At 40.4% G+C, this 8,626-nt stretch overlaps 1 long non-coding RNA gene across 1 annotated transcript; it reads right to left on the reverse strand.

The window, feature by feature from the left end:
* Positions 1 to 937: 937 nt before the first annotated feature.
* On the reverse strand, positions 938 to 4,269 carry LOC111189143 (uncharacterized). Its single transcript, XR_002648691.2, has 2 exons — positions 3,410 to 4,269; positions 938 to 1,456 (listed from the first exon to the last, which is right to left on the reverse strand). It is a non-coding gene; the product is annotated as an uncharacterized LOC111189143 (long non-coding RNA).
* Positions 4,270 to 8,626: the final 4,357 nt, after the last annotated feature.

Genomic DNA, 8,626 nt, shown 5'->3' on the forward strand with positions numbered 1-8,626 from the left:
TTTTCTTGGCATAGTTCGTTATTTTTACAATCAGATAAAATCTTATGTATATAAAATAGACAGCTAAAAAGCAACTTTAATTAGTTAAGTTTCTTACAATTTATTCTGAAAAATATAAGACTGTGTGATCTCACTGATTACTTTTCCTTAATTACGTTAAAAAGGTTTATTCTATATTTTTTTACAACTAATTTCGCAGAATTATAGTAAATGCAATCAGAAGGGTCTATTAAACAGCGGCCTGTGTTATTTGCTTACAACAATGAAATTATGAAGCTAATTTTGTTAGGTTTGAAGTTGGCACTCGGAAAACAATAATATACCTCAACAGAAAGCTTAATTAATATGCTTAGAAATTTTAGAACACCTAAAAATGATACAGGTACACAGTCTTCAATATCAAATGCTTATAAATATACTATTCAGCAAATCATTAACAGCAATCACCTACTCACAGTTAAGTTCAATCACCAATTTATAGTAGTTTTTACCCTTTCAAATAACTGGATGTTCAAAGAACTGATGTTTCAGTTTTCAGTTGCAAATTATGGGTTTTATGGCTTAATGAAAATACAATACAATACAGCAAACCGCAGTACTAAAACTTCAAATTGTATTATAAAACAACCAGCTAATTCTTAATCAATGTTGTGTTAGTGTGTGCTTGATGGTCTGAAGATCAGCAGGAGTGGATCAGCTCTAGATTAGTTCTTCAGCCAGTTCTTTCAGTGTCTAACCTGAAACACACAGTACAACTTTGCACAGATATACAGGAGATTTACCGATGTTTCAGTTTTCAGTTGCAAATGACAGCTTTTCTAAAATTGTGAATATTCTTTAATAATAAATATATGTGCTTGCTATTCTGATCTACTGTTTGCTTTAACCCAGCCCAAGCAAAAATCACTTAATGAAAATACAATACAATACAGCAAACTGCAGTACTAAACTTCAAATTTTATTAAATATTAAAAACAACCAAGTAATTCTTAATGTTGTATGTTAGTGTGTGTGCTTGATGGTCTGAAGATCAGCAGGAGTGGATCAGCTCTGGATTAGTTCTTCAGCCAAGGGTTTAACCTGAAATTAATCACAGTACAACTTTGCACAGATTTAAAGATTAACAGATATAAAATGGACAGGGTGTAGGGTAGGGTAGGGTAGGGTAGAGCGTGGTAGGGTGGTGTTGGTAGGGGTGGCGTTGGTACAAGGGGTTGGTACAAGGGGTTGGTACAAGGGGTTGGTACAAGGTGTTGGTTTTATTGCAGTTTTTGGGGTAGCGTGGTATAGAGTTTGTTTTTGTAGGGTATATTAGGCCTATCTTAGGCCTCAGCGTTTGATAGAAGCGTGGTGGAAAGAGCGTGGTAAGAAAGCGTGGCGGAGAGAGCGTGGTAAAAGAAGAAAAGCGTGGTGATAGAAAGAGAAGTTGTTCCCAGGCAGTGATGCTGTCGTTCCCCTGTAAAAGAAAACAAAGAGCAAATAAATACACAGTATCCACATTTGTTGTGTTTAAAGTAATATTATAACTTTATTATTTAATAGCATCTACACCTATTTATCATGGACATCTAAAAATAAAGTAATACGCTCCATATATTTCAGCATTAGCATCAGCATTTAGCTATTTTGTACTATGTGATTTTTTTTATTGAGTTTTATATCTGCATAGTATCGAGGACCAAAAATGACATAAGTATAAATAAAATATGCACATATAAATGTAGAAATAAATAAACATATAAATAAATAAATCTATGTAAATAAATACATAAATGCACACATAAATAATTATATAGGTAAATAAATACATTTATTTATTTATTTATTTATTCATTTATATGTGCATTTATTTATTTTCACATTTATTTATTTATGCATTCATTTATTTCAAAATTTCTACATTTATTTATTTATTTCCACATTTCTTCATTTATGTATTTCTGCATTTGTATGGTAGGTAGGCAGTCCTATCCTCGCTCTAAAGCGGGATTGGTTGCTTGCCCGTGCGCTGGTGTTACAGTGAATTCAGTCCCCCTGTTCCCCCTTCACTGCACATGTAGAAATCTTGTAGCAGCGCAGCTCAGATAGGCTCCATTTGTTCTCGTTTGCGCTCTTTTTTTCTGATTCTTCACGTCTGCAAAGTTTTACTTCGGTTGTAAAATAGTGTATGAATATGTTTAAATGCTTATTAAAAATACAATGACTAGTCTAGTCTATTCTCACCACACTCACTAAATTGGGTACATACATGTGTAATGTAATAATGAAATATTTATTGATGATATAAACTACATTACATGGCACAGAATTTAGTCTGTGGTTATATTTTTATATGAACTTTGCTACTGAAATTACACCTTGTTGTTCCCCTCTTTATTAAGGCTCCAGTGCATGTAATTCTATAGTTTTTAAACATACAGTTGTTTACAGCAGAATACTCAAAGAACAGAGTTAAACTGGAGTGGATTAAATGTACAGTAATGATGCTGATAAACTTCATATCTGTTACCATTTCACTGAGTAACTAACACTATCTGCACCATTTTTTATACTGAAAACACAGGGAGAACATATTTACCCAGAGTGTGGGAAAAGTGGTTCCCCTTTGTTTAATAAAGCTGGAGTGGATTAAAAGTACAGTAATGATGCTGATTAACTATGTGTTTTTAGTATAGAAAATGGTGCAAATAGTGTTAAAGTTACTCAGTGAAATGGTAACAGATATATAGTGCAGTGAAGGGGGAACAGGGGACTGAATTCACCGTAACACCGGCGCACGGGCAAGCAACCAACCCTGCTTTAGAGCGAGGATAGGACCGCCTACCTAATTACCATACAGACGCAGAAATACAGAAATGAAGAAATGTGGAAATAAAAAAATAAAACATGAAGAAATGTGGAAATAAATAAATACATAAGGAAATGTGGAAATAAATAAATAAATGTAGAAATGTTGAAATAAATGAATAAATAAATGTTAAAATGAACAAATGAATAAATACATGTTGAAATAAATAAATGAATACATAAATATATAAATCAATAAATAAGAAATGTATTTATTAATGTATTCATTTACCTCTAAAATTATTTGTGCTTTTATTTATTTATAAATTTCAACATTTATTTATTTATTGTGCATTTATTTATTTATACTTATGTCATTTTGACATACTTATGTCCTCCATAGCATAGTGGATCATAAATTGCTTATAATAAAGGAGAAGCCATTCATTGCGGCTACTAAACATTTCTATTACTTCTGTATGCATTTAGTGTCCAACAGACATTCTTTCTTCCTTTTAAACTGAATATGTGTTATGCATTTCAAAAAGCATAAAAAAGCATGTTTCAGTATGATACTGGAACTTAGTGTTTTAGTTGTCTGGTAGAAATATTATACACTTACTCAGTGTAGATGATGATTTCCTAAGAAAGCAAAGCACCAGAAACAGAAAGAACACAAGTATACAAGGTTACACCACATACTGACAAATCTTAACTATCCAGCTAGAGTAGCTAAGATAGCTTTATAACAGAACTTCAATACCCCAACTGGACTAAGATGGATATCTAGCTAATCTAACCTAGCTAATAGCTAATTAATGCATCACACATATGTAGCCAATATGATGAAATTACACATTTTATTTAGGAAGAATGTGAATATCAGGCAGGGCAACAATATTGGAATAAGAAAAAAAGTAAAAACAAATGTATAAGAAACGCCTAACAATGTGTTAATGGGCTTAGATTAGTTTATCTAGCTAACGTGTCAGGTTAAAGTACTATCAGGATAAATCTAATGAAGCTGACCCTAACTAATCTACCAAGCTAGGTAGTTAACGTTATGTATTCAGTTTACAAGCTTCACTGAATATTACTAGAGAGCAGAACAGACACTAAAACCCTTTACATCAGAATACACTCTAAATAACTGCTGCTATTTATACAGCTTCTACAAAAACACCGTCATAAAATACAGCTGAAAGCTAGTGAAGGCTAGCAAGCTAGCCTGTGATACACCGTGTCGCTTAGCAACGCGCTAGCTAGCTAAGCTAGACAGCCGGTTAGCCTGTTAGCTTACCAAACACGGTCCTAAAGGTTTATATCGAATTTTACGCTAAAACTAGACCAGACTACATCTCTTTATATCACAACATACACCACACATCACAGGGAGTGGGCTTAGCGGCGATGTGGTCAGTAAAACGGGGTAAAAAGTCGTTTTTTGCTGAGAGAGAGAGAGGAGTCTTACACAACCCGATAGCTTACCTCAGAAATCTAAATTAGCGCCGTCTCGCGAGGAGCGAATCCTTCTTCTGAACCGAATCAGTCCAACTGATTCACAGGAAAGAGCCGACTCCTTCATAAAATCAATCCAACCGTTCCTCAGGGAAGAACAGACTCGTTTAGGGAATCGACCGATTCACAGGGCTTGAAACTTAAAACACTGAGTTCATAGAACTTACTGAATCATTTTTAGCAGATATTGAATACATTAGACACATAACTATTAGAAATTATAAACCCGTAAAATAGACATAGCATTTAAGATATTACCTACAGTCTAATGCAGTTTATGGTTAAATTACGCTTTATTTTCTAATTTAATAAAACAAAATAGATTATTCTCTGTAAAGGCATTCTACACAAAATTAACATCAGCTTAATCATATGAGACAGTGAAGTATGGTTAAAGAATACTATCACTGACCTTGGAAACTTCACATCAAATACCACACACTTAAACACCACACACTCCAGACCACTCATACACTACACACTGCAGACCAAATGTTGTTTTGTTTTAGAAGTACTTCACTACTATTCTAAAATGCTGTATCTGTATCTATTGGAGTATTATTTTTACTATTACTTCCACTTTTACTTCAAAATATATAGAATTAATTTAATACGTTTCATCCAACACATTGTTTAGGTGCACACCATACACATCCCACACACACAACCCACACTAAACACACCCACTCCACACACACAACCCACACTAAACACACCCAATCCACAAGCCACACACAACCCACACTAAATACACCCACTCCACAAGCCACACACAAACTACACTAAATACACCCACTCCACAAGCCACACACAACCCACACTAAACACACCCACTCCACAACCCACACTAAACACACCCACTCCACACCACACACAAACAACCCACACTAAACACACCCACTCCACACCCCACACAAACAACCCACACTAAACACACCCACTACACATGCCACACGCAAAACCCACACTAAACACACCCACTCCACACACACAACCCACACTAAACACACCCACTCCACACCCCACACACACACCCACTCCACACCCCACACAATCATCCCACACTAAACACACTCACTCCACACCCCACACGCACAACCCACACTAAACACACCCACTCCAGACCCCACATCAAACCCCACACACCAGATTACCTACATACACACTCCACTTACACCACTTTACACACACCAGTCCCCACAGACCCAGCAGCACCCCATACTACACACAACCACACACTCCACATCACATTACAAACACACTCCCCACATTGAACCCCATGCACCAGATTACATGGCATACACACTCCACTTACACCACACTACACACAACATTCCTCCCACACCCAACCCTACACACCATTCCCCACACACCCTGCAGCACCCCACACTACACACACCTACTCCACATCATACTCCACACCCCACACACCAGATTACATACATACACTCCACACTCCACTTACACCACACTTCACACACCATCACCCACACTACACACACACTACACACACCAAACTACATACACACTCCACATCCCTTATCAAACCCCACACACCAGATTACATACACCCCACACTACACACACATTCCACATCACCTTACAAAAACACTCCATACCCCACACACCTACATACATACACACTCCACACACACTACACACCATTCCCAACACACCCCACACTACACACACCCACTCCACATCACATTACATACAAACTCCACACACCACATCAAACACCACACACCCGATTACATACGTACACTCCACACTTCACTTACACCACACTACACACACCATTCCCCACACACACAGCAGCACCCCACAACACACACACACACACACACACCACAGGCACAGTCCACACTTAGTAATCACAATAACCACACTACACAACATACTCCACACCACACACACTCCACATCACTTTTCAACATTATCAGCGCACTTTTCCAAGCCAACTTAAAGTTCGTTCACGAACTTTGCCTTTTCTAGTTATTATTATTATTCTACGCTAAAATTTCTCAACGCTACTCCTCCTACAGTTTTCGAGCTAGAACCACCAAACTTCACAGGATGGTAGAACCCATAGCCGTGGAGTGTGCTTGTGCTTTTCTAAGCGATCGGAGAACCAGGGTTCTAGCACGGTTCCGTCAAAGTCACTTTTTTCCCCATAGACTTCCATTCACACTTTTTTCAAACTGCTCTAAAAGTCACAATTTTCAAGCTAGAACCACGAAATTCACAAGACATACAGAACTTGCAGAGACGTTTCAGACGATATGCTGATCTCACCGATACGATTTACGGTTTTCGTAAAATTATCGTACGAACTTTCCCCATAGGAATGAATGGGCGGAATGTTGGCCATCTCACACACACCAGCCGATCCTGCGCACGGCCCCCCTCTCTGCCCTGCTCCTCAGTACTGTATCTGTATGGAGAAGAGACTGCTGAACACAACCCACACCAGAACCAATACCACACTACACACACAACACACCACACACACTTCAAACCACACATACCCCACACCACACACACTTCAAACCACACATACCCCACACCACACACACTTCAAACCACACATACCCCACACCACACACACACCCCACACCACACACACACACTAACTACACACACACTTCAAACCACACATACCCCACACCACACACACACACTTCAAACCACACATACCCCACACCACACACGCTTCAAACCACACATAACCCACACCACACACACACCCCACACCACACACACACACTAACTACACACACACTTCAAACCACACATACCCCACACCACACACACACACTTCAAACCACACATACCCCACACCACACACGCTTCAAACCACACATAACCCACACCACACACACACCCCACACCACACACACACCCCACACCACACACACACTAACTACACACACACTTCAAACCACACATACCCCACACCACACACACACACTTCAAACCACACATACCCCACACCACACACGCTTCAAACCACACATAACCCACACCACACACACACTCCACACCACACAAACCCCACACCACACACACTTTAAACCACACACACTCCACAGCTCACATAGCCCACACCACACACACTCCACCCCACACACACTTCATACCCCACACCACACACACTTTAAACCACACACAAACTCCACAGCTCACATACCCCACACCACACACACTCCACCCCACACATACCACACACACTTCACACCCCACACCACACACACTCCACAGCACACATACCCCACACGTCACACACTCCACACCACACAAACCCCACACCACACACACTTCAAACCACACATACCCCACACCACACACACTTCAAACCACACATACCCCACACCACACACACTTCAAACCACACATACCCCACACCACACACACTCCACACCACACAAACCCCACACCACACACACTTCAAACCACACAAACCCCACACCACACACACTTCAAACCACACATACCCCACACCACACACACTTCAAACCACACATACCCCACACCACACACACTTCAAACCACACATACCCCACACCACACACACTCCACACCACACAAACCCCACACCACACACACTTCAAACCACACAAACCCCACACCACACACACTTCAAACCACACATACCCCACACCACACACACTTCAAACCACACATACCCCATCCCACACACACTCCACACCACACAAACCCCACACCACACACACTTTAAACCACACACACTCCACAGCTCACATAGCCCACACCACACACACTCCACCCCACACACACTTCATACCCCACACCACACACACTTTAAACCACACACACACTCCACAGCTCACATACCCCACACCACACACACTCCACCACACACATACCACACACACTTCACACCCCACACCACACACACTCCACAGCACACATACCCCACACCACACACACTTCAAACCACACATACCCCACACCACACACACTCCACACCACACAAACCCCACACCACACACACTTCACACCACACAAACCCCACACCACACACACTTCAAACCACACATACCCCACACCACACACACTTCAAACCACACATACCCCACACCACACACACTTCAAACCACACATACCCCACACCACACACACTCCACACCACACAAACCCCACACCACACACACTTCAAACCACACATACCCCACACCACACACACTTCAAACCACACATACCCCACACCACACACACTCCACACCACACAAACCCCACACCACACACACTCCACCCCACACACACTTCATACCCCACACCACACACACTCCACAGCTCA

Source organism: Astyanax mexicanus, chromosome 3, assembly GCF_023375975.1.
Source record: "Astyanax mexicanus isolate ESR-SI-001 chromosome 3, AstMex3_surface, whole genome shotgun sequence".
NCBI classification, from domain to species: Eukaryota; Metazoa; Chordata; class Actinopteri; order Characiformes; family Acestrorhamphidae; genus Astyanax; species Astyanax mexicanus.